The sequence below is a fragment of the Adiantum capillus-veneris genome, chromosome 17 (assembly GCF_014529385.1).
Source record: "Adiantum capillus-veneris isolate H3 chromosome 17, ASM1452938v2, whole genome shotgun sequence".
NCBI lineage: Eukaryota > Viridiplantae > Streptophyta > Polypodiopsida > Polypodiales > Pteridaceae > Adiantum > Adiantum capillus-veneris.
Genome location: NC_140947.1, coordinates 136,377,738 through 136,403,376, shown reverse-complemented (window position 1 = coordinate 136,403,376; position 25,639 = coordinate 136,377,738). Strand labels below are relative to the sequence as shown.

At 44.0% G+C, this 25,639-nt stretch overlaps 1 pseudogene across 1 annotated transcript; it reads right to left on the bottom strand.

Annotated features, from left to right (window-relative positions):
- Nucleotides 1-501: 501 nt before the first annotated feature.
- On the bottom strand, nt 502-25,639 carry LOC147438143 (2-alkenal reductase (NADP(+)-dependent)-like; annotated as a pseudogene). Its single transcript, XR_015184940.1, has 6 exons — nt 25,198-25,639; nt 24,927-25,116; nt 24,671-24,837; nt 2,406-2,488; nt 2,098-2,224; nt 502-1,387 (listed from the first exon to the last, which is right to left on the bottom strand). The product of XR_015184940.1 is annotated as a 2-alkenal reductase (NADP(+)-dependent)-like (transcript).

Genomic DNA, 25,639 nt, shown 5'->3' with positions numbered 1-25,639 from the left:
CTAGTGGCTATGCTTGCAACTTGAAGGCATGTGGTATTATGCAAGGCATTGATTGCTCATACCAGACAATGATGAGATTGTTAGTCAAGGGTTGCTGAAAAAAAAACTCTTGTCTCTATACATAATGGCAAGATGTCCTCTATTGAGGATCAAGAAGGTGCCATGTGGCAAAAGAGAGAGATAGAGAGAGAGAGAGAGAGAGAGAGAGAGAGAGAGAGAGAGAGAGCTAATGCTTTTGTTATGATGTTAACAACACTAAGAGAAAGAGAACAGTAAGAGGTAATGGTGTAGTATTGTTGGTGACCTTGCTCTTGCATCCCCTTTGATTGTAATGGCCATATTTGTCAAATTTTAGACTTGAGTAGTTTGTCTCCTGCTTCTCACAAAAGAAATGCAGTTCAAGGCGTAACTTCTTGCACCCTTAAGCAAGCTCTCAACATGGAGTTGGGGGAATCAACATCATTTGCAACTGCCAGAATGTTGATAATGAGACCGAGCCCGAGCAACAAAGATGTCCCATGATAAAATAAGTATGGTGAGACGCTATAATACATCTATATTTAGCAAGTATTCTTGATTGACACATGCAGACAGATTGCCTATAGTCTCATCTTTGTGTCCTACAAACAATCTATATCAATGCACATGGAAAACAATATTACAGGGAATTGCATGTGTGCTTAGTAGGATTAAAGTACCTTCTTAACCATTGAAAGGGGAGTATGTGCCGGAGAAATCTTAGTGAGAAAATCCACGTTGGGATGATGACATAAGTTACTCTTGATTCACTTCCATTGGAAGGCTTTAATGCATTGCTTGGACAAGCTACCTCTTTAACCACTTCTTGCAAGAGAAGCTGGCGGGGCGGTGTACTATTATAAGTAATGTATGAATTTTATTTAGGCAAATGCAAGAGAAACTGGCGGGGCGGTGTACTATCATAAGTAATGTATGCATTTTATTTAGGCAACTGCAAGCTAATGATTGGTTGATGAGAGACAAAATGTGAAGTAAAAGTTTGATATCTTAGATGAAGGGGATATTAAGTGTCGATTGCCCCTACAATGCACATGACTGGGGGTGACATCCACAGCCAAAAGAAGCTCAAAGCAGAGTCTCATGGTGTCTCGCCATCATCTGTAAGCAAGACAGCTTTTCCAATGTTCTTGCCTCCCAACAATCCAACAAATGCTTTTGTAAACTCATCAATCCCTCTTCCAAGGATATCCATATGGTAACTAATCTTCCCTTGTTGCAACAACTCACCGACCTCCTTGATGAAGTCATCCCTCATATGCCAATAGTCTCCTACCATGAAACCTTCCATTTTCAAGCTCTTCCCAATGACATGCATCAGATTTCGCACACCTTCCCTCTCCTTGTACTCCTGCCATCACAATCACTAGTGAAAATGCAAGCTAATGGGCCAACAACTTGGACATTATTCATCACAACCATCACTACTTTCTCTTCCTCTCATGTGCTTGCAAAAACAAGCATATGCACGTGGGTGAAAGAATGTTAACATGCATAGAAAAAGATGCCCCAGACACTCTGATTAGCATAATTTAGAAGTATGCTAACGTGCATAATAACATGAGCTAGATCTCACAAATCTATGTCGTATTACATATCAATCGGAAGCTCTTAAAATAAGAAATCCAAATGTACAAACTCTTACAAATTTCAATATTATTTGTAAAAAATTTACCATATGACCAAGTTTTTTGAACTGTGCCAAGCTGAATATGTTGAATAGCACAAAATAATGTGTCGCATTAACATGCTTTCACCTATGTACATGTGCACACACATACAAGCAAAGCTTCTTTACTCTTTAATGTTTGCAAGAAGCCCCAATGAGCATTGAATAGTTTTGTATGCCTATAGTTCGCACACAAATTCAAGCCATGATTAAGTGGAGGGCTAATATGGGTTAAAGAACTAATCCCAGGACAACTTATGAAGCATATTTTTTGCTTCAACATACACCACTTATCAGATCAGTACAGACAATAATATTATAATCCTTTGAGAGAACATCAAAAGCAACAATAAAGATTTATTGCAGGAGAAGAGCACTTCACATAGTTGTACCTTGTTGTACTGAGAAATCATCCCACAAGCAATAATCCGCCCCTTTCTTCTTATGTTCTCGAGTGCTGCCTCGAGTGTGTTTCCTCCCACATTCTCAAAATAAACATCAAACCCACTTGGAAAGTACCTAGAAAAGATGACATTGATGTAGTGAACCCATCAGATGGGTTTGATAATGTATGAGCCAGCGGAAAACGAAATTGCAACTCTTTCCTACAAAGAATACCAACCAAACAGAAAGTGCACAAAGTACACTAAATACAACAAAAAACCAATGTACAGCGGAAGTCTTCAATATATCCAGGCACCTTTTTAAAGTTAAATTCAGATCCTTCTCAGTTTTGTAATTGAAAGCTTCATCGAAGTGGTAGACCTCCTTCAGCACTCTCACCTGTACAACTTTCCTTAATCTATCAATGCAAAATCCAAAACCATTGACATGACTTACATGTACAAGTCGTGACACCCAAACAATGCAAGGCATGCTCTAGTAGGTTGAAAAAGGGTGCCCATAGATAATCAAATGTTTATTTTTGTTTAAAACATAGATTCTTTTTAAGTCTCCTTTTCAAAAAAGCCACTAGGCTACATCCCTCTAATGTTGCTTACCATGTTCTACTTCTAATGGGAGTGATGCACAGAGGTTGAAGTCTTAAGTCAAAACATGCCAAATCAATATGTTGATTACATGTATGCATGCTCAAAAGAGTCAAATCCCATGCTTGAAGGTGCAAGTTGACCCAGAAGTAATTAGAAATGCCCTCTATACCCAAAAGAGAAGGAATTTTTCAACGGCGGAAAAAACAAAAAAGAAAACGCATGGTTTCATTTACCGGCCCTTAAACCTGGCTATGGCTCGACAAATAGAAGAGGGGAGAAGGGCAATACCTAAGGGGAAACCTCACTTTTGGCCTTTACAACCTACCTAGTACCTACACATAGAAGGAAAAATGTGGACTCAGAGCTATTGCCTGAGCACACTCTCCAATCTATGAATGCTTAAGAGTGTTCAGGAGGGCAAGTTGGCACACATAGTTAGTAAATCCATATCACAAGAAGATTTACAAATTTTCTCATGTAGGAAAATGGACTCTTTTCCAGTGTTTTTCATACAATGAATAACATCACAAGCTTTTGTTCGAGAGGCACTGCATACCTAGCTAGGTACGATTGGGGGCAGGGGACCACCGGCCCCCCACCGGGCCGGTGATCCCCTGCCCCCAATCGTACCTAGCTAGGTATGCAGTGCCTCCCTCACAGAAGCTCATGATGTTGAGGTAAGTCACAATGCGGGAATTATTATGAGAATTTGTCCAAAACTTCTTGTGTATGTGAAGGCTTTCCTGAGCTCAAGCAATGACACTATTATGCCAATAATGAAGGCTAAGGATCCTATGCTCCCTATAAGTAACTACTGCACCCTCCTGATACGCCACACATTGGCCAAGCTTTACGCTCATGAGCTGAGTCATTGGGCACAAGAGAGGGTGTCCGAGCACGGGTACACATGAATTCAGGAGAGGATTCTCTACGATTAATCATACATCTATATTTCGAGCTATACCAAAAATGTCGGAGAGTTTCAAGTGAGATTACATGGGGTGTCTTGGCATGCGACGGGTAGATCAAGTTCATGCACCATCAGAGATTGTTCACTCCATGGCAGGGATATCTGCTCTCTCCTATACTTTTGGTATGTATATTGATATAGAGAGTGATAGCGGTGCAGAGTTATCACCGGTTGAATACTCTTGTTGCTTTACACAGATCGTATTTATTGAGAGGGGCTACAAAGACAGCTGTGGAGCTAAGCACAGGATAGAGATTTGTCTGTGAACCTTGGCATCACGCAAGGTCGTTAGACTGAAATTGGGAGCTACACCGATTGTGGTTGAGGCACTTACAAGATCAGTATCTTCTTCTGGGGGCTTCCATGTCATCAACCTGTTAGATGCCGGTATGCACATTATAAACCTGGTTTCAATTGCATGGCTTTATTATGGACAGATCGACACCCTTTCACTACTCCTTGGACGCACCATCGCTTGCACTCACATATTGACAAGTCAGATTGTGGTTGAGGCACTGGAATTGAAGCTGATCTCTTGAGACAGCTAATTCCAGTGTTGGAAGGATTTCAACTACTTAGAGTAGGAAGAGTTCAGACAGCAGACTAGACAGAAATCAGAGACTAGACTGAAATGTGAATATTGAAATAAGAATCAGACTTAAGACTGGAATAAGGTTCAGATTCAGATTCAGAAGACTGTCGAGAAGTAAGTATCACTGGAATATATATACCATGATTGAGATTACAGCGAATATGATTAGAGAGAGAGAGAGAGAGAGAGAGAGTGTAGCCGATAATACTGCCACTGATGCTCAAGTGCAATTATAGCTCAAAGCGCTAATACAAGTGATAACAATTGCCAACCCGATAACAATGTAATGGGCCCTATTTATACACTTCGGGTTTACTGTAGTAATTACTCTAGTAATTACTAAGTAATTCGTTGCCCATCTTCTAAGAACACGTTCCCACATGGTGATTATCCAGCCATCTACATCCTTCCCTTTTGGCGAGATTCCAAAATTTTTGAAAAATTCCCGTCTGATGCCGATGTGAGACTGAAAAATCCATCGTCTGGTTCTGGTGTGGAACTGAAAAATCCATTGTCTGGTTCTGATGTTGGGATGCAGGAGTTCAAGAAGGCCAACAGATTGCGAGAGGCAGCTGAAAAGGCCAAGGTGGAGCTGTCATCTCTCCCTGCCTGCTGAAAAGTATCCTTCCATTGGACCGTCTTCCTTTTGCCTTTGTTCTTCGACCGGGTTGGTGCCTGAGAAGTCCCAGCACCAACATTCTCCTTCTGAATCAGTCGGTAAATGGCCTCCTGCTCAAGTTGATCCCGCCGGTCGGTGGTCATCTCTACCTCATAAGGTGTGAGAGAATGATAGGTTTTCGTATCAGGATCATAGAGTGTACGCCTGCCCTTGCTCAGTCTGGTTCTGGCCAGCTTATGACAATGCGAAGCAGTATGGATCCATCCTTGTGGAAGAGGCTGATTTGTTTTGACGCAAGCTTCGAAAAGAATCTTAGCCATCTCCCTATACTGCGGTGCCAGACCCGGCTTTGCTGCAATGTCTTTCTCAGGCAGTTTGGAAGATTCGACCGTTAGCTGTAGTAACTGATTAGTAATCCTAGTCAATCCTCTGACCTGAATCTTCCACTGGCCCATACACCGTTGAATCCTATGTAGCTCTTCTTTCATTGCCTAAATGTCATTGATTTGAAGAGCATCATTGAACAATGTCTGCCAAGTCTTCCATTCCACAGTTGATCGCTCATACCAATCCTGAAGCTCATCAGTTATTTTGAAATATGTGAGTCGATCAACTAGTTCTTGATGTTGAGGATACAGCGCTGGAAAAAATCTTGGCAGCTCAGTTTCTCTTGCCGGAATAGCATACAAGAGAACTAGAGAATCGGACACAAATTCCAGGAAATTGAGAACAGCCTGGTTCTCCTGTTGCATTATCTTTCTAGTGATTCTCACCAGTTGGAATAGGGTTCGGAGAGCAGTTGCCTGTGCTCCTACTGACATCCGCGTTTGGGATCCTCTGCTAGTGGCTGTCTGGTCCTCAAGAATGGCTTTCACTCTCTGATCCAAAACACCTCTGGCAGCTTGCAGTTGTACCAGAACTTCCTTGAGTTGGACCCTAACATCCTTCATGCAACGGTAAGTTGATTTGTTACCCAGCAGAAGTTTTAGTTCTAGGGCTAAAGACCGACAATCTGCAGTAGACTATCTTTGCCAGTGCGGGTTTACCACTCTCTCATTAGCATTGAGTATCCATTCCGGAACTCGTTCCAACAGCTGAACTGTACTAGGATGTGCAGGTAGTCTATAAACTTCTTGATCATGGAAAGCAACGGATTTCCAATGTGCTACCATTTCCCTGGCTCCCACATATAGTCTTTGAAATCTTTCTAAATCAGTCCAGAGAGCATCATCCTCTAGATACTGTCTGGTGATGGAGGCCTGTTGATATCTCAGCTGCTTATTCAAAGTAATGAGCTGCAGTGAATGCTGATGATCAATCACTGGTCCCTCGTCCTGAACCTTCATTTTCCCTTTAGCTTCTCTGCTGTGATGGGACTGATCAATTGGCTGATCTCCAGTGTTACTGGGCTGCTGCTCTTCAGTCTGCTGATGACCCGACTGGTGCTCTTTATCCTGTCCTTCCTGCTGACCCTCATTCTCTTCTGGTTGGTCTGGCTGTGATTGGCCTCCTTCATCTAGCCCTGTCTCACCAGTACCAGGTCCTGGAGGTGGAGATGGTGGTGGGGCATCATCATCATCCTTTGTATGCCCGGCTTCTTGATCATCCTCCTCCTGATCAACTTCATCTTCTTCGTCTTCTTCATCCTCCTCTGGGGAAGTCTGCTGCTCAATATAATCCATTATTGCTTGGTTCATAAGAGCATTGTTGAACTCACTCACCTTGTCCTGCAAATCGCTCTGCAGACTTTCCATCAAGGACTTTAAATTTTCTAAATCAAAAACAGAATTGCCTGCGGGGTTTAAAATTTCAGACAAGCTATTGTAGATGTATCTGTCAGTCAGCGAACGCTTCAGAGCTGTATGGTGTAATAGCAGCTTTCTGAATTCTGCCCGCTTCATTCTGAGCACCGTTTCAACTCCTCGACAGCTCTCAATGCTTCATTCCTTTGACTCTTTAAGATCATAATTTCAGACTCAGCTTTAGCTAACTTTTTGTTCAACAACTCCTGAGCCCTTTCTGATTGAGCTTCCAATACCCTGTGTTGTATGTTCTGCACTTCCTGGGCTTTCTGGAGTGCTTCTGCCAAGTCGGCTTTAAGCTTGTTGACTTCATCTTCTGATTCAGCAACCTCCACCAATTGTCCCATACAGCTGACAATGGTATTCCAAGAAGACTGTATCAGTACTGAACATCTGTCTTTGACCGTAGTTGGATCAGAATCAACAGGTTCATATATTGCCACAGGAGCCATATAGGGTAAAGTTGCATAATCACTTTTGCTGAGTGAAAGATGCCCTCTCAATTTCTAAGTTTGCATTTGCTGCAACTTATCCTTTTTAACCAGTTGTAGAGGGTTTCCAAAAATGGCAAGAATTGCTCCAGATAAGGTCGAGGACGCTGGACCTTTCCCTTTATCCAGTTGACTCTTGCCTTTGTCTCCTGACTGGTCTGATACCTTCTCCTCAGTGAATGACTGGCTTCACATGATCTTTCCCAGAGCCAGTAGCAAGAACTGACTGATCAGGCATAGTTTGCTGAGCAAATTGCTGCTCAGTTTTACTCTTCTCAACTTTCTCAGTGCTCACTCCCTTAACCTGGCTTTCTATTTGCTTCAAGAACTCACCGCTTTTTGTCAGCGTAATTCTTGGCTTCTTTGAACTGCCAGCTTCCTCTGCAGTGGCTTTCCTTTTCAGGTCATTGGAAATCGTTTGACTGTCCGTTTCCTCGTCGTCTGAGAACAGTTCAATCTTCTTTGGTTCAGAAATAGGCTGCTCACTCCAAGCCTGCTTTACCTGCTCATTAACATCTGCAGCAGTAGCCCAATACAGAAATTGCCAGACATACCATGCCTTGAAAACAGTTTGAGATTTCAGCTTGGCAATCTGTTGGAGTACATTATGCGAGAGTATTTGACACAAGTTGATATGGACTTGTGGATCCAGTATCTTGGCCAACAGCATAGCAAATAATTTTTCTGACACATAAGTTGGGTTATTCTTAAGACTGACGGCTTCAGCTACAAACCTGTAAGCAGCGGAGGCTTCCAGTCTTGCTACTCGAACTCCTTGAGCACTTGCCTTGCGCTTCTTTCTAGCTGTTTCATCCTCCTTTAGAGCAATACTTATTTGCTGCGCAGTCGCCACCAATGGTTTGGGCTCATTAGGCATCCGAAATGCAAATGCAATGGCTTCTGGTGTCACTGACACCTTCCTATTATTTATTATAGCACTGTTGTTTTCAGCATCAAAGGAATCAAGAACTTGCTTGATGATTTCTGCATCAAAAGCAATCCTTGTCGCTTGTAACACCACTCGCAAATCCCAGAGTTGTAGCAGAGTCATTGCGTGATCAGTAAAGACATATCGTTGGATTTTACTGTATGGAAGAACAGGAAGGCTTGCCTTTGCCTCAGCAACTATAGCCTGGGTTTCTTCAAGAGTTTCCTACATCTTCTCTGAGCGTTTCCTTCTACCCATACACTGTGAGGTTGACGACGATGAAACAAGCGAAGACGAAGAGGACTTGTGTCAAAGCCGTTTCTTGGTGTTGCTGGTAAGGCTGTCTGACAGTCAACTATTTCGTCAGAGGTTGAAGTTTGCGGCTGTAGTGAAGAAACTTCGGAGCTCGACGATGGCGAATGGTTGAAAGGAGGAAAGTGTCACGCAGGAGATTTATGAGGAAAAATGCTAACTCTCCTGATTGTTATACGTGTTCGCGCCATAAAAGCTCCACTACTCGCCGCTCCTAGGCTTGTGTGCGCCGTTGCTGTCGTGGCAAACATGCATTGGACAAGACTACAACCCATCCTTGTAATAATTACCACTGGCATACCACTTGACCGTTGCCCACTTAAAATTAGGAAAGTCTGTCCATACTGGTTCTGGACTGATTCCCACTCTGGCTGGACCATACTGGTACTGGTTCTCAGGTCAACCTGATCTGGTTCTTCTGGTACTGGTTCTGAAGCTGTAACTGGTTGCACATGAAAAAGACCAAAAATGTCTGATCCTGGTATCTCTTGATCAACATCCGCCAGTTCCTTAGTACCTTGTTCCAACCCAATTTCTCTGGTCTCTGAATAATAAAGTTTGATCTTTGCGCCATTATATACTCCTAGCAACATCAGTCCACATAAATCTTTCAATCTAACTGTGCCATTGGAGAAGACCCAATCCACCTCAAAAGGTCCTGCCCAGGCAATCTTCAAATTCGGCTTCTTGGGACCCAATTTAGACTGATATAGAAGCACTAAGTCTCCTTTCTGGAATTCTCGGATTTTAATTCGGCGATCATGCCAGTGCTTCCTTCTTTGTTGAACAATCTCCTGTTCCAATATAGCTCTTTGCCTGAGTTCATTTAACTGCATCGGTTCATCCAGTCTTTTCTTAAGATTATGGTTGAAATCTAATCCATACTTCACAGCCATTCTCAGACTGGGGATTACAAACTCCATAGGAACCACAGCTTCTGTACCACACACCATTCTGAATGGTGTCATTCCAGTAGTTACCTTATAAGCTGTCCTATAAGCCCATAGAGCAGTCTGAAGCTTTAAATCCCACCGGTCTGGTTTCTTTTGCACCACCTTAGTGAGAATAGTCTTGATTGTCTTATTGCTACTTTCAGCCTGTCCATTGCATCTGGGATAGTAAGGGGTAGATTTCCGATGCTTGACTGAAAGCATATCCAATAGGATCTCCATAGTATCATTGATAAAGTGTGTCCCTTGATCGGTCACAATTTCCACTGGACATCCATATCGGCAGACAATATTCTCAAACAGAAACCTTGCAGTTGACTTAGCTGTGTTGTCAGGAAGAGCTTTAGCTTCAACCCACTTGGTAACATAACAAGTAGCCATCATGATGTACTTGTTCTTCCTGGGAGCCACCTTCTTAAAAGGTCCCATAAAATCCAGTCCCCATTTCATGAATACTCCCAATGGTTGTATCGGCATTAAGAGAGTCATGTCTGCAGCTGTTGGTCGGCCCATTCTTTGGCATATGTCACAAGTTTTACAAAAGCTTCTGACATCAGCAATCATTGTTTGCCACCACAGACCTGCTTGCAAAATCTTCTTGTAGGTTACTTCGTTGGAAAAATGTCCACCAGACTCGCCATTATGCGCTTCTGAGATAACTTGCATTCTTCCTTCCATAGGGACACATCTTCGAAGTATACCATCCACACCTAATCGATAAAGTACTCCCACAATGATGGTAAATTTCAGACTTTTTATGATCAGAGCTTTCTTCGGATTCTGTTTCCAATCCTCTGGAAAAGCACCTTTGGAAAGAAATTGATAAATATCATACCATTCAAGATCCACTGATTCTTCTGCTTCTAACTGAAATAAATCAGCATCCACTGGCTCATCTCTCAGAGGTGATTCTGAATATCCTTCTGTACTTCTGGAAAGCAAGTCAGCTCCACAGTGGTTTCGGCCAGGCTTATGGAAAATTCTGAATTCAAATTCCATAAGGAACATCATCCATCTTATCAGCCTGCCTTGAATAATAACTTTGTTAATCAAAAATAGAAGAGCTTGATGATCCACATAAAAATGGAATAACTTCCCCAATAAGTAATGCCTGAACTTCGTGGCGCTAAAAACCATTCCGAGGGCTTCTCTTTCAGTAGTCGTATAGCCTTGTTCAGCCTGACTGAATCTCCGACTAGCAAAATAGACCGAATAGTCTGTTCTGCCATCTGGCTGAGCTAATATTGCCCCCATTGCCAATCTTGAAGCATCTACATGTACATGAAAAATAATATCCCAGTTCGGCTGCCTGAGCACTGGTTTATTGGTAATGGCTTTTCTCAAATTCTGGAAACTCTCCTCACACTCAGCAGTCCAATGGAACTTACTGGTCTTCTTTGTAAGCTCATATAGTGGTATTGCTTGAGAAGCAAACTTGTGTACAAATCTTCTATAGAAATTCACATACCCCAAGAAAGAACTCAACTCAGAAGCAGTTCTGGGTGCTTTAGCTTGCTGGACACACTGTATTTTGTCATTGGCCATTTCTATTCCATTGCGGGAAACCACATGTCCCAATAGCTGTCCCTTCCAAACCAGAAAGACAGATTTGAATGGATTTAAGAAAATCCTTTTTTCCTGGCAGCGTTTAAAAACCATCTCTAGGAATAGAAGGTGTTGTTCCTTATCTGAATAGACAGTGAAGTCATCCATGAAAATGGCGAGGAACCGATGAAGAAATTCATTAAACATCTCCATCATACACCGCTGAAAAGTAGCTGGTGCATTGCACAGGCCAAAAGGCATCACCAAATACATGAATGCTCCCCACTCAGTGATGAAAGTGGTCTTAGCCCTATCTTCGGGAGCAATCTGTAACTGGTTATAGCCGCTATAACCATCCATGAAGCTATACGTCTCATATCCTGCGATCTCATCAAGCAACATATCAGTAAAAGGTAAGGGAAATGGATCCTTAATGGTTTGGGCATTTAGTTTCCTATAGTCGACACAAACCCTTAATTTCCCATTCTTCTTAGGAAATACAACTATTGGAAATAACCAATCACTACTTGCTACTTCCGTAATGAACCCAGCCTTGAGAAGATTATCAATCTCCTCCTTGACCTTCTTTGCATAGTTGGGGTTCATCCAGTATCTTTGCAATCTGACTGGCCTAGCATCCGGTTTAAGTGGTATTCGGTGCTGACAGACTTCAGGATCTACTCCCTGCAAATCTGTATGTTCCCAGGCAAATACATCTTTATAGTTCTGGAACATTTTCCGTGCCTTTTCCTTCATTGCCGGTTTTAGATGCTTGTTGACTTTGTGAAACAGGCCTGTTCAATCCAAAAGGGCGGTAGACTTTACTTTAAACCTTGATTTAGCTTTCACCCATTATTAGTCGTCTATTATACCTGCGCTATAGTGACACAAGAGAGGGGAATGGGATACAGATGCTAGAATGCACCTGTATGAGAAGACCGACACCAGATTGGCCCCTAACTTAGGCACCCCTTTCGTTATTCTTTATTGTTTAAAAGAGGGAATAAACGCTGTGGTTCTTTCCAAGCTGCCCCGCACAACCTTGGCTGAATTTTGACTGTTCTGGCCTGATTTCGGCAACATAACTATACTAGAACCCTTCACGGTCAGTATTCCCACGCATTGAATGACTTTCCCGACGCATACGAGGACTTTGCAAAACCTGGCGAGAATCTGCAGCACGCTGAATTCTCTGTTTTCAGCCCCGAAAATGCGCCAGATCACCTGTACAGCGGTCCCCTTGCGTCCCCGAACCTCCTGGGGGTATTAGGGTCCGTTTAGGGCCAAAACCCTAAACCTGCAAAAATACACAGCAGGCTGTAATTCACTGTTTCGGGCTCCATTTCGCGTGCCGGTCGCATCTGTAGCAAGTCCTCGAGCTCCCGCACCTGTAGGGCTACTTGCCCTTTGAATCGGACGAGATTTCTGGCGTGAAACCTCTCCGAATTCACCTGTACCTGCGGGAGGATTAGCCGCTAGCTAATCCAGTACCTATACAAGAGGCTCTTGCCTCGGCAATCGCGCATGAACCCACACAACTGTACATTGGTCAAATGAAGAGCCCACTAGAGGGGCATAACATACTGCCAAAGGGGAGAGAGAGGGCAGTGCGTAGCGTGCAGGGCATCACTCTTGGCACCGCACTGTGCATAAGAGGGAAAGCAAGCACTCCATAGCTCTTAACCTGTGACAAAATCTGAAAATGAGCCTCTCCCAGCTTAAAATTCAGCGCCACTTCTTGTTGCATGAGGAAAGTGCACCAGAAGGTGCCACTTGGCACATTTACAAACATTTTCCCGTTTTGGGGTTGCCGCCTAAAAATCTCCCAACCGGTTGCCCAGTTGACTTCACGGCAGAGTAAGAAAATGTTCCCTTTGTCATTCCGGAGGTAATGACGCCAACACATTTTCAGGTCCCAAAATAGCAATTCCCTAAATTTTAGGAGATGCTGCCATTGTATCTTTCTAGGTCATCCGACCCTCTTTGTACACTGCGGCCAAATCCAGAACTGAAATGTAGCCTCTGTAGCAAAGGATTCCACTTTGGCTAGTCAATGACCCCACTTTGGCTAACCATAGTCCTTGTCCAACCTTAGTGCTCTCTTGCCCTCAGACCTGGACTCCCTCTGGACAGTTCCACACTAGCTATGCAATGCAGGGCAGTTAGATTTCCCGAGGGGTGTTTCCAAAAAGTAAAAGTAAATAGATAATAAGAAAGAAATCAACAAAAAGGATAGATAGTAGTCACACGCTGGTGACATACCCCCCTCTTGAAATCTCAAACGTCCTCGTTTGCATCTATGTCGTACAGGCTCCTAGTCAACATTGATGTATTCAACACCTGTCGACACATGTACGACACATACATGCTCATTGTCAACCCTCGTGTATTCAACACCTCGTCGACTCATGTATTGCCTGCGTGTGAACCCTGTCCCAATGACATAGTGGTAGCTTCGCACTCTGCCATTGCTTTGAGTCACTAACTTTCCAATGACAAAATGGTAGCTGCACATTTTGCCACTGTCTTATAGTACACGTTGGATCCCGTAACACTTTCGAGCATACCCAAACCGACAGTTTAAGAATGCAGTTACACATGTACTCTTCAATAGAAGCAATCACTGTATCCTTGACAAACTGACAAGAAATACTCACTTCTATAGCACTAACCAAACTTTTGGACATTCCATAAGAGCAATTGCCAAACTGACAATCTGTACAGCTCTAACATTCATGTAACAGGTATTTCATTTGAGCTCACTTTAAATACCATGTACATCATTTGTTTCAGAAGCCATTGTCACACTGACAATCCATGTAGCTTTGAAACTCAAGGGATCAAGGTAGGTTGCAAATCGAAGGCTTCCAGGTAAAGTGATAACACAGTTGGTGACTCTGCAAGTTCACCTTCTTCCATCCACTTAGCATCCATTGGTGGATAGTTTCTGAACTTTACCAAGTAACGCCTAGCAACCTTGCCTTTCACTTTCCTTTCTTTGTGTGCCAAAATCTGTTCAGGGACCAAGATCTCGTCAAGTTCTCGACTTCCGGCTGATCTTCAACTGGCATATCTTCTGGCACATCACCCACATAGGGTCTGAGAAGACTCACATGAAACGCATTGTGAATCTTCCAACTGTCAGGCAATTTCAGCCTATATGCAACATCACTGATTATGTCGCATACTTGAAAAGGCCCATAGTAATGCATGCTGAGCTTTGGAAACAGTCTTTCCTTGCCCTTCATCTTCTTTAACCTTGCCTTTTCAAAGCGTAAAAGCACCCAATCACCAAGTGAATATACCACTTCACGACGGTGACGATCAACTGCTTTCTTTTGCTTTGCCTGAGTCCTTTCCAAGGCCACTTTGACCTTCTTGTACATTTCATCCATGTCCTGAACATACTTATCTGCTTCAAATATCTTGTCCTTTGTATGCAATATGGGAGGAACTTTCTTGCCACCTTCAACTATCTCAAAAGGTGCCTTGCCAGTTGATGAATGCACTGTATTATTGTATGCATACTCCACCAATGGCAAATATTGCTCCCACTTTCCTTTATGCTCTGACACATAACACTTCAGCAGATCTAGGACAGTAGAATTTGCCTCTTCTGACCGCCCATCTGTTTGAGGATGAAATGACGAAGAGAATTTGAGCGTTGTGCCCATATTCTCAAACAAGCCTCTCCAGAACAAACTTGTCATGCGTGGATCACGGTCGCTAACAATCGACTGTGGCATGCCATGATACTTGAAAATATTGCTCATAAACAAGCGTGCCATCTGATCTGGCTTTATCTTCTTCCTGACAGGAATAAAATGAGCCTGTTTGCTGAATCTGCAAATAATGGTCCAAATACCATCGTTTCCTGTCTACGTTCTCGGAAGATCAAAGATAAAATCCATAGCAATACTTTCCCATGGTTTATCTGGAATAGGTAGTGGTTGCAATAACCCTGGTGCCTTTTGCCTGTCAAACTTGACCTTTTGGCATATTAGGCATTCTCGCACAAAGGCATCCACATCCCTTCTCAATGTAGGCCAATAGAAGAATGTCTCAACCGCTTTAACTGTAGCATCGATACCACGATGCCCTGCATACGGTGGGACATGACTCTCTTCCATGACTTTGCGTCGCAATGGCTTTGTGACACACAATCTGCCATGCATCATCATGAACCCATCTTTAAGAAGATAGTGTTCATGACGTCTATCCATTAGCTGCTCGAAGACCCTTGCAAAATCTTCATCATTTGCTTACTGTTCTCTCATATCATCAAGTTCATGATGATAAGGAATTGACACAGCTGAAATTTGTGGCTTCCTTGACAAGGCATCAGCCACAACCTTCTTCTTGCCTTCTACATGCACAATCTGAAAATGGAACATGGACAAGATATTCGCCCATCGCATATGCTTCTCAGATAACTTTGTCTGTGTCAAGAAGTATCGCAAGGTCTGATGGTCCGTTTGGACAACGAAATCTGCACCTAGCAGGTAGTGTTTCCAACTTAAGAGCGCATGAATCACAGCCAGTAACTCTTTCTCATAGACCTGCATGGTCATCTCTGGCCCTTGCAAAATTCTGCTCTCATAGGCTACTACCCTGCCATCTTGCGTTAGCATTACACCAATGCTACTACCACAGGCATCACACTGGACCACAAATGACTTCCTAAGATCTGGCAATACAATGACTGGATCTGAAGTCATCTTTTCCTTTAAGAGATTAAAAGCTGAAATCTCTTTCTGTGTCCATCTAAAGGTGACTGCCTTCTTTTGAAGAGCATGTAAAGGTGAAGCAATCTCAACGAAATTTCGGATAAACCTTCTGTAATAGGAGCATAGTCCCAAGAAGCTTCGGACATCATGCACCGTCTTCAAATTTGGCCATGACTTGATCGCTTCAACTTTTGCAAGATCCATTCTAACACCATCCTTTGAGACAATGTGTCCAAGAAAGTGGATCTCTTCCAGAAAAAATTCACTTTTCTTTGCATTGATGAGCAACCTATGACTGCGTAGCTCTTCGAATACAATGGCCAAGTGATGCCTATGCTCCTCTTCATTCTTTGAGTAGACTATCATGTCATCAAAGAATGTACCAACAAACTGCTGGTGTGGACGGAAAATTATGTCCATCATCCTATTGAACGTAGCAGGAGCATTTGTGAGACCAAAGGGCATCACTAAAAATTCGTAAAGGCCAAACGTTGTTCTAAAAGCAGTCTTGTGCACATCCTCTGATCTAATGCGGATCTGATGGTACCCACTCTTTAGATCTATCCTGCTAAACATAGCTGCTCCTTCTAATTTGTCCATAATATCATCAATTCTAGGTATAGGGAACCTATTCTTGATGGTATTCTTGTTCAATGCACGGTAGTCGATGCACATACGCCATGAGCCATCCTTTTTCTGCACCAACAACACTGGAGAACAGAATGGGGATGAACTGGGCTGAATCAGCCCCTTTTCTAACAGCTCCTGTACTTGGCCCATTATCTCTTTCTTGGCCCATTATCTCTTTCTGCTGAGCCGCACTAACCCTGTACGGAGGCTTATTTGGTGGGCTACTGCCTGGCACCAAATCTATCGCATGGTCCTCGGGTCTCTCTGGCGGTAATTGAGACGGTAATGAATCGGAAAAACAGTCACTATACTGTTGTAAAAACATTGACCTTTCTTTATCTAGCACACATAAATTTGATTCATCACAATCTGACACTTCACGTGCAAAAACCAAGTACGCAGAAAGATGCTTTTTCATTACAGAAGTAATAGCAGAAGCTGATACAGTAGGAATAGACTCCCCTTTAAGCTTTACATCCAGAATGAGTCTTTCCCCTGCTCTGTACAGTGATCTTTTTGTTGTAGGCATCCAGGATTCCCTGTACACGAAACAACCAAGGAATACCTAACAACACATCACATCCGTCCAATGGCATGATGTAAAATTCTTCAACATCTACATAGGACTGGATATGTAGACGCAACTTTCCAATGATGGGCGTCACAGCCTCTGTATGGCCAGGACATGCCAAACCTGCCTCTGCTGTATACCCCATCTCTTCAGGTTTGATTCCCAACTTTGAAGCCAATTCTGGGGAAATAAAGTTGGCTTTGGCACCTGGATCAAAGAAGATAAGCACTGTTTGATCCCTGACCTTTCCCCATGCTCTGCAAAGCCCACTTGCATCTGAATTTGGCTTGTCGCCCACCATATCTGGCACTAGACCAGCCATGGGCTTCTTTCCTTTCCTGTCCTCCTTGTCTTCAGAATCAGCTGGCCTTTTCTTTGTAGGACAATTGTAAGCAATGTGGCCAGGCTGCTCACATATAAAGCATTTGTTCTCTGTCCTCAGGACCTTCTTTTGCTCTTCTGACTTGCGAGGAAAACGTCTTTTCAATTTCTTTGCTGGTCCTTTTTCTGATTCAGCCGTAGCTTTGTCTTTCCCTGCGTTGGCTGACTCCTGAGTCCCTTTAGGAGCCTCATTGGGAACGTGCTTCTTGGCTGAATTTTTCTTGCCTGATCCTGCCTTGACGACAGTGTTAAATTCACAATCTTCTCCCTTGAGCAAACCATTGCCAGTGTTTGCTACCTCGATGAGCTGCGTCAAAGTAGTGACTTTTGTCTTCGTGCAGTACTTTCTTAATCCTTTAGGTAGGCCACAACAGTATTTTTCAATCTGTTCTGTCAATGGCACAAACCTATAGGAAGTTACTGGAAGTAGAGCTTTCCAAAACTTCCGATTGTAATCATCCAGATTTCTGCAAGTGGCAGCATTTAGCTAGTGCCATTCTATCATGACATCTGCTTCGAAATCATCAGATAACCATGCTGCTGCAAAAATCTGCTTGAAGTAAATCCATGTGGATGGAGCTTGCCCTTGAAGCAAGTAAGTTGTCCACCATTGTCCCACATTCCCTGTCAAGAAAGTGGCTGCCTTGCGGACCTTTGAAGCCTCTGTAAAGTTTCCCCCTGCATAGGCCTTGTCAAACTGCTGGAGGAATGAAAGAGCCTTCTTCCTGTCATCAAACCCTGTAAAGGTCGTGAATGACACTCCTTTGCCACCTTCTTTGTACGGAGTTGGCCTCTCCAGCGGCGTTAAATTGTCATATGGAAGTGACTGAAACATGGGAACACTGTTAGGGTTCATCTGTGTTCCTTGGCCGCTATTAACTTGACCTGGAAATGCCATATTTGGCTGTTGATTTGTAATTCCAGCCATACCAAAATTTGCTTGTGGCATCCCAAATTGGCCCTGAGTGCTCTGAAACCCTGGTAGCATGCCCGTGACACCATACATGGGGTTAGGCATCATCGTTTGAGCACCCCCGAACACTGTTCCTGGCGTGTAAAACTGATTTCCAGGTGCATGACCAGCCATGCTTTGGAATACCGATCCACCTCCAAAATAGCCAGGGTGTACTGAAGGTGGTGGGAAGACCTGTTGCATAGCCTGTAGGTTGCTTCCCTGCCCGTTAGAACCAGCTATAGGCTGCTGAAAGGTGGCGGGCTGAACTGGTACAGCCTGAAAGATTGGCATCTCAGCCACCTGTTCTTGCACCTTAGGCATAGATTGTGGAGACTGCATGTTCTCCGTCAAGTGTACAGGTGTTTCCATTGACTGTGCGGTATGAATCACCTGTGCTCGAGCCTTAACAGGCTTTTGAATATGATCCAGTGACCCAACTTGCTGAGACGGAACAGGAGGTTGCAGAAAGGCTAAAAACCTTGGGTTCTGCATTACTTGTGTGAACATAGCCACAACAGTAGCCAACTGGGTCCTGAATATATCGTCATCTGTCTGTGGTGGTCTTGAGGACTCACCCACTTCATGTGTCTGTTGACCCTGTGAAGAGGAAACCTCTTCAGTCACATCATCTGGTCTGTCAGCCATAATTGCAATTCCCTGTGTCTGGTCTATGATCCCCTGTGTCTTCAAGCCTAAACTGACCAAGGCTCACTGCTATGGGAAAAAGTGATTTAATCCCGTCGATGGAACCATGTAACCGGCCTGTTCAATCCAAAAAGGGCGGTAGACTTTACTTTAAACCTTGATTTAGTTTTCACCCATTATTAGTCGTCTATTTTACCTGTACTTTCAAGACACAACAAAGAGGAGAGGGGTACAGGCTGCTAGATTGCACCTGTATGAGTAGACAGACACCAGATTGGCCCCTAACTTAGGCGCCCCTTTCGGTATTTCTTTATTGTTCAAAAGAGGGAATAAACGCTGTGGTTCCCTACAAGCTGCCCCACACAAACTCGGCTGAATTTCCACTGTTCCAGCCCGATTTCGGCAGCATAACTGTACTAGAACCCTTCACAGTCAGTATTCCCACGCATTGAATGACTTTCCCGACGCATACGGGCACTTTGCAAAACCTGGCGAGAATCTGCAGCACGCTGAATTCTCTGTTTTCAGCCCTGAAAATGCACCAGATCACCTGTACAGCGGTCCCCTTGCGTCCCCGAACCTCCTGGGGGTATTAGGGTCCGTTTAGGGCCAAAACCCTAAACCTGCAAAAATACACAGCAGGCTGTAATTCACTGTTTCGGGCTCCGTTTCGCGTGCCGGTCGCATCCGTAGCAAGTCCTCGAGCTCCCGCACCTGTAGGGCTACTTGCCCTTTGAATCGAACGAGATTTCTGGCGTGAAACCTCTCCGAATTCACCTGTACCTGCGGGGGAATTAGCAGCTAGCTAATCCAGTACCTGTGCAAGAGGCTCTTGCCTCGGCAATCGCGCATGAACCCACACAACTGTACATTGGTCAAATGAAAAGCCCACTAGAGGGGCATAACATACTGCCAAAGGGGAGAGAGAGGGCAGTGCGTAGCGTGCAGGGCATCACTCCTGGCACCGCACTGTACATAGGAGGGAAAGCAAGCACTCCATAGCTCTTAACCTGTGACAAAATCTGAAAATGAGGCTCTCCCCTCTTCAAATTCAGCGCCACTTCTTGTTGCATGAGGCAAGTGCACCAGAATGTGCCACTTGGCACATTTACAAGCATTTTCCCATTTCGGGGTTGCTGCCTAAAAATATCCCAACCGGTTGCCCAGTTGACTTCACGGCAGAGTAAGAAAATGTTCCCTTTGTCATTCCGGAGGTAATGACGCCAACACATTTTCAGGTCCCAAAATAGCAATTCCCTAAATTTTAGGAGATGCTGCCATTGTATCTTTCTAGGTCATCCGACCCTCTTTGTACACTGCGGCCAAATCCAGAACTGAAATGTAGCCTCTGTAGCAAAGGATTCCTAGTCAATGACCCCACTTTGGCTAACCATAGTCCTTGTCCAACCTTAGTGCTCTCTTACCCTCAGGCCTGGACTCCCTCTGGACAGTTCCACACTAGCTATGCAATGCAGGGCAGTTAGATTTCCCGAAGGGTGTTTCCAAAAAGTGAAAGTAAATAGATAATAAGAAAGAAATCAACAAAAAGGATAGATAGTAGTCACACACTGGTGACACTTTGATCATTTTGGGATTTTCCTCTGATCCCAGGTTCCACTCCTCTACTTCCTGATCATCTGGAAGCAACCAGTTTGGTCCTCCTCCTTTTCGTTTGGTCGATTCTTCAACGCAGTCCCAAGAAGGTCCATTTATTTCTGAATCATTATTCTGATCAGGTGGATACTCTTCAGAACATGCTGATTCTTCCATTATACCAGTATCTGCTGGTTCCTCCATTCTTCCAGTTAGTTGAACGGTTCTTTCCCCAGTATTGACTTCGGTAAACTGATCAGGGAATTGTCTCTTCTGCTTGTCAGCTTGCTCTTTGTTCAGTAGGACTGCATTCAAATCAATTTCTGCCAAAGGAAATATGTTCATAGCTGGTAGCATTCGCTCAATTTTCTTAGCTCGGTATTTCTGACACAACTCCTTCGGCCTCAGTTCCTTTTTTCAGCTCCTGGTGTTGTTGGTCTGGATTTTGATTCTGCCAGGCTCTCCTTCTATGGTTAAGGTCTGATTTGTGTAGTCATGAACAGCATGTGTTGTTCTTAACCATGGGCGGCCTAATAGCATTCCATATGCGCCCTGCACATCCAAAACTAGGAAACTAGTTTTGAATTTCTCCCTCCCAACTCTTATCTGCGTGTTTTCAATCATGCCCGTCGCTTGTACGACCCGATGATCTGTCATTCTTACTTTGAATGGTGCTGGTTTCATGTTAGTGATACCCATTCTTTGCTGAAGATGGGCTCCCATTATGTTGACTCCTGCTCCTTCATCCTATATGACGCTTGAGAGAGGTTCCCACTGCTTCCTAACCTTGTAGTCTACCTAAATAAGTGGAACTTCATCATCCCGGACAGCTGTCAGGTCTACTGTTCTAGCCTCTGCCTCAGTCTTCCTACGTTGTCTGATAAAGTTGGCCACCTCAGGTAGGGTCTTTCTTATATCCTCCAGCTCTACAGTCAGCTTTTGGATTCTATCACAAATTTTCACCTGAATTTCCTCTTGCTCCTGGTCAGACTGATTGTCAGAGCTCGAAGAACTAGTGTCTTCATACTACCATTCTTCTTTAGCAGTACTTCTACTCTTTCCTTCCTCTTCCATCTCACCAGCTAGTCCATGTACCACAGCCAGCATGGTCTCTGTCATGGCCGGTACTAACTGATCTTTATCAGTCGATTGGGCTGGTATCTACTGAATGACTCTAGCCTCGGAACTTTCTGGCTGCTCTAGCAGCTTATTAGCTAAATCCTCTGTGATTTTAGCTGCTAGTTCCCGCTGCTCTTGCCACTCATCTACCACCTTTTCTTTACCCTTGGCCTTCCAAACTTCCCTTTGTTGGGCCCACTTGCTACTGTTGGGATTGGCTGGTACTTCTGAAATGTCTGGAATCTCTTCAATGATCACTCCTTTGCTCCTGGTAACTACTCTGACTGGGACTGGCTCTAGTGCCTTAGCCTCACCGGTGCACCTGGACATTGGGCTACAAAATGACCATACTTCCCACAGGTATAGCAAGTCATGCTCCTGGTCTGGAAGTTGCCTCTTCCTCTTCCTCTGTCCATTCCTGGTTGGTATCTGCCACGTCCTTGACCAGTACTACTGATACCTGGTCTCTCTTCTTGGGCTACTTTGATTGGCTCTGCCTTCACTGGTTGAGTGTAGGCAACCACTGATAGATCCTTTCCTTTCTTAAAATGGTGAATTCTGATGCCACAATTATTCCATAGATGACCAAAGGCCTTGCAGTAGGTACATTGTGGACATTCCGTAGAGATATGATCCTTGGATTTACATCTGGAACACCAAGTTTCCATCTTCCGGACCAGCTGTCTTGTGTGGCTAATTTCTGCAATCTGCTTAGCCATTTCTTCAATTTTCTTGGTCCATGATCCTTTCTTTGATTTTTCCTTTGTCCGTTCATTGGAGCTGCTCTCGGAACTGCTGAACGTTGTACTGGAATCAGAAGCTTCAGTAGCCGAACTACTGCTACTGGTCCTTCGCTTCTTGTGGCTCTTTTCTTTCTTAGCCTGCTGTTCCAGTTTTAATGCTCGCTGGACCAGATCATTGAATTTCTTTGTAGGGGCTGGTACTTCTTGTTCTCTCAACTTTTTGCTTCTCAACCCATTCAGAAACCATGCCCTCAATCTCTTCTCAGACAGCGGTTCTTGCAATTGCCTGGTCAGTTCTTTTATCTTTTCGACATAGCTACGGACTGACAAATTCCTCTGTTTGATCTGATCCAATTCACAGAGAATATCCTCGTCCCCTCGATTGTCGGAATATTCCAACCTGAAGGCCTTAAGTAATTTGTTATATGATCTCAGCTGGTATGCAAGGTAATGGTAATACCATTTTCTTGCTGCTTCCTTCAAGGTTTGTGGAAAGTATTCCCCCCAATCATCTTCATCAATGTTTTTTAGTTCAGCATACTGCTCGAAAGCTTGTATGTGAACATCAGGACCATCCTTTTTCCCTCCTTTGAATATGGGAAAGGAAATCTTCAGTGAAGCGGTGTAATCCTTTCGATTACTGCTGATCCCACCAGTTCTCTTCTTGGCTTCAGAATGACGCTTGGGAGCCTTCTTGCAATTGTCAGTGTCAGCATCCCAATCAATCTCTGTCTCTGTCTCAGTATCAGTATCTTCTCTGTTTTGTCTGCTAGAAGTACGGTGATTTCCCTTTCTGCCCGTGATATACTCATCTTTTTGGTGAGACTGAGAACTCTTGGAACTCTTCGCCTTTCGTGCTTCCTGTTCTGCCCGTCTGCGTCGAGAATGACTGGAGTGCTGTGAGTCCTGCACCTCATCAGCCTGACTATGCTCCTCCTGAGCCTCAGTGTCCGTCATTTTCTCTTGCTTGGGGTCAGACTCTCTTCCTGACACCTCAGGAGTGGGGTCCACACGATTGGTAGATTTCCGGCCACGATTGAACTTTGGTGCCATTGCTGAAAACTTCAACTGGGAGAAGAGTCTTTCAGTCAACGAGCTTCAGCTCTAGCCACCGTGATCGCCAAAATGGAATTGGAGCTGATCTCTTGAGACAGCTAATTCCGGTGTTGAAGGATTTCAATTACTTAGAGTAGGAAGAGTTTAGACAGCGAACTAGACAGAAATCAGAGACTAGACTGAAATGTGAATACTGAAATAAGAATCAAACTTAAGACTGGAATAAGGTTCAGATTCAGATTCAGAAGACTGTCGAGAAGTAAGTATCACTCGAATATATATACCATGATCGAGATTACAGCGAATATGATGAGAGACAGAGAGAGAGAGTGTAGCCGATAATACTGCCACTGATGCTCAAGTGCAATTATAGCTCAAAGCGCTAATACAAGTGATAACAATTGCCAACCCGATAACAATGTAATGGGCCCTATTTATACACTTCGGGTTTACTGTAGTAATTACTCTAATAATTACTAAGTAATTCGCTGCCCATCTTCTAAGAACACGTTCCCATACGGTGATTATCCAGCCGTCTACAGGCACTTACTAGATCAGTATCTTCTTCTGGGGGCTTCCATGTCATCAACCTGTTAGATGCTGATATGCACATTATAAACCTGGTTTCAATTGCATGGCTTTATTATGGACAGATCAACACCCTTTCACTACTCCTTGGACACACCATCACTTGCATTCACATATTCACAAGTCAGCTGGAGTATCAGACAGGATCTATACCATTGTATGAGGAACGACTGTTGATGCTCCTCTGCTGCCCACTCACTACACAAGGTGTGCACCAGCTCTAACCATACGTCCACCAGAATATGGTTGCAATGAGCCACAACGTGATGTGCAGCAGATAGTAATAAAACTATATATGTGGCATGGGCAGGCATCAAAAGCATGGACAGCGGAAGGCAACATATCCAAAATCAGTAAGCATCCCAGACATTTTTGACCTTTGCTCAAGCAAAACTGGTCTTTCATCTTGCACAAGAAAAAATTTAATGAGTGGGTCTTTCCTGCAAGTAGTGGAATGGGCCGTCTACCTGTGGCAACGCGCGAGAGGAGGTAGCAGTGTAGGACATCTCCCATTACAAGCTGAAAAGGGTCGATAAAGTTTCCCCATTTAAAAGGTCACCTTATGAGAGCTACTCTTTGAGTACAGTGAGGAGCCTTAGCTGAATGCAATGCTAACAAATATGCCCTCACAAATGCAGATGCCCTTTTGCCTTCCTAGCTTGGCAAGGTTAAGAAATTGTTTAGCAAGCGTTTTATCATTAAGATTTCTTTTTTCAAGAACAAATAGCATCTAAACAAATTTGCAAGATGACTTACTTTCTCATCGGTCCCAGCGCTGCCCACAACACGGCATCCCTTGAGTTTGGCAAGCTGGCCAGCAAGAAGCCCAACAGCCCCGGCCGCTGCAGAAATGAAGACCTCCTCATTGGCCTGGAGTTGGGTAATGACATTCAGACCCACCCATGCAGTGAGACCCGGAAAACCTGGCAACGGTTTGAGACAAAACCACGCTTTTCATCAGTCACATTGATGAGAAATATGGAAGCGAAATGAAGCTTGGCGAAAAAACCACCTAGAACTCCAAGGTACTGATTGAGAGGTACATTAATAGCATGGGTGTGCTCAATCTTATCGATGCTGAAGAACTCTGATGAGATAAGAGCATAATCAGCTACCGGGGAAATAGTCTGAACAATGTTCCCTTCTTTGAATTTCGGGTCGCTAGAGGCAAGCACTTTGGATATGCTTCCGGCAAAGACTGGCTGTAAGGAGGCAAAAAAGGCTACTTAGTATATATCTTAGAACTCCCGTGTGCTGATTAGAGCATATTGTAGTGGTCTTACCTGGCCAATCTGGAAGGGAGGTATGACAGTGAGCCCATTGTCTTCATTCATGATCTCACGGAGATAAGGATCGACAGAAAGCCAAAGAACCTTGACGAGCAGGAAGCCTGGGGGAGGTGGGACCTGGAATACAAGCTCCGACCGCCTTACTTCGAAGTTGGCTTCAACAGGCATCCCTTGCGGCCTAGATACCATCACCACTTCCTTCTTCCATATTCGCTCTTCAACACCACGTCCACACACCTGAGCTTCACTGGCCTCTTCCATCTCTCTCTCTCTCTCTCTCTCTCTCTCTCTCTCTCTCCCAATGTTTACAACTCAACAGCAAGCATCAGCATAACCACTCTCCCCAGCGTACCTAACCAGCTTCTCTACCCCTCTCTTGATTTCACGAGCTTAGGTACTACACTTTCTGTCTCGTACACACGCGCACTGGTGAGTG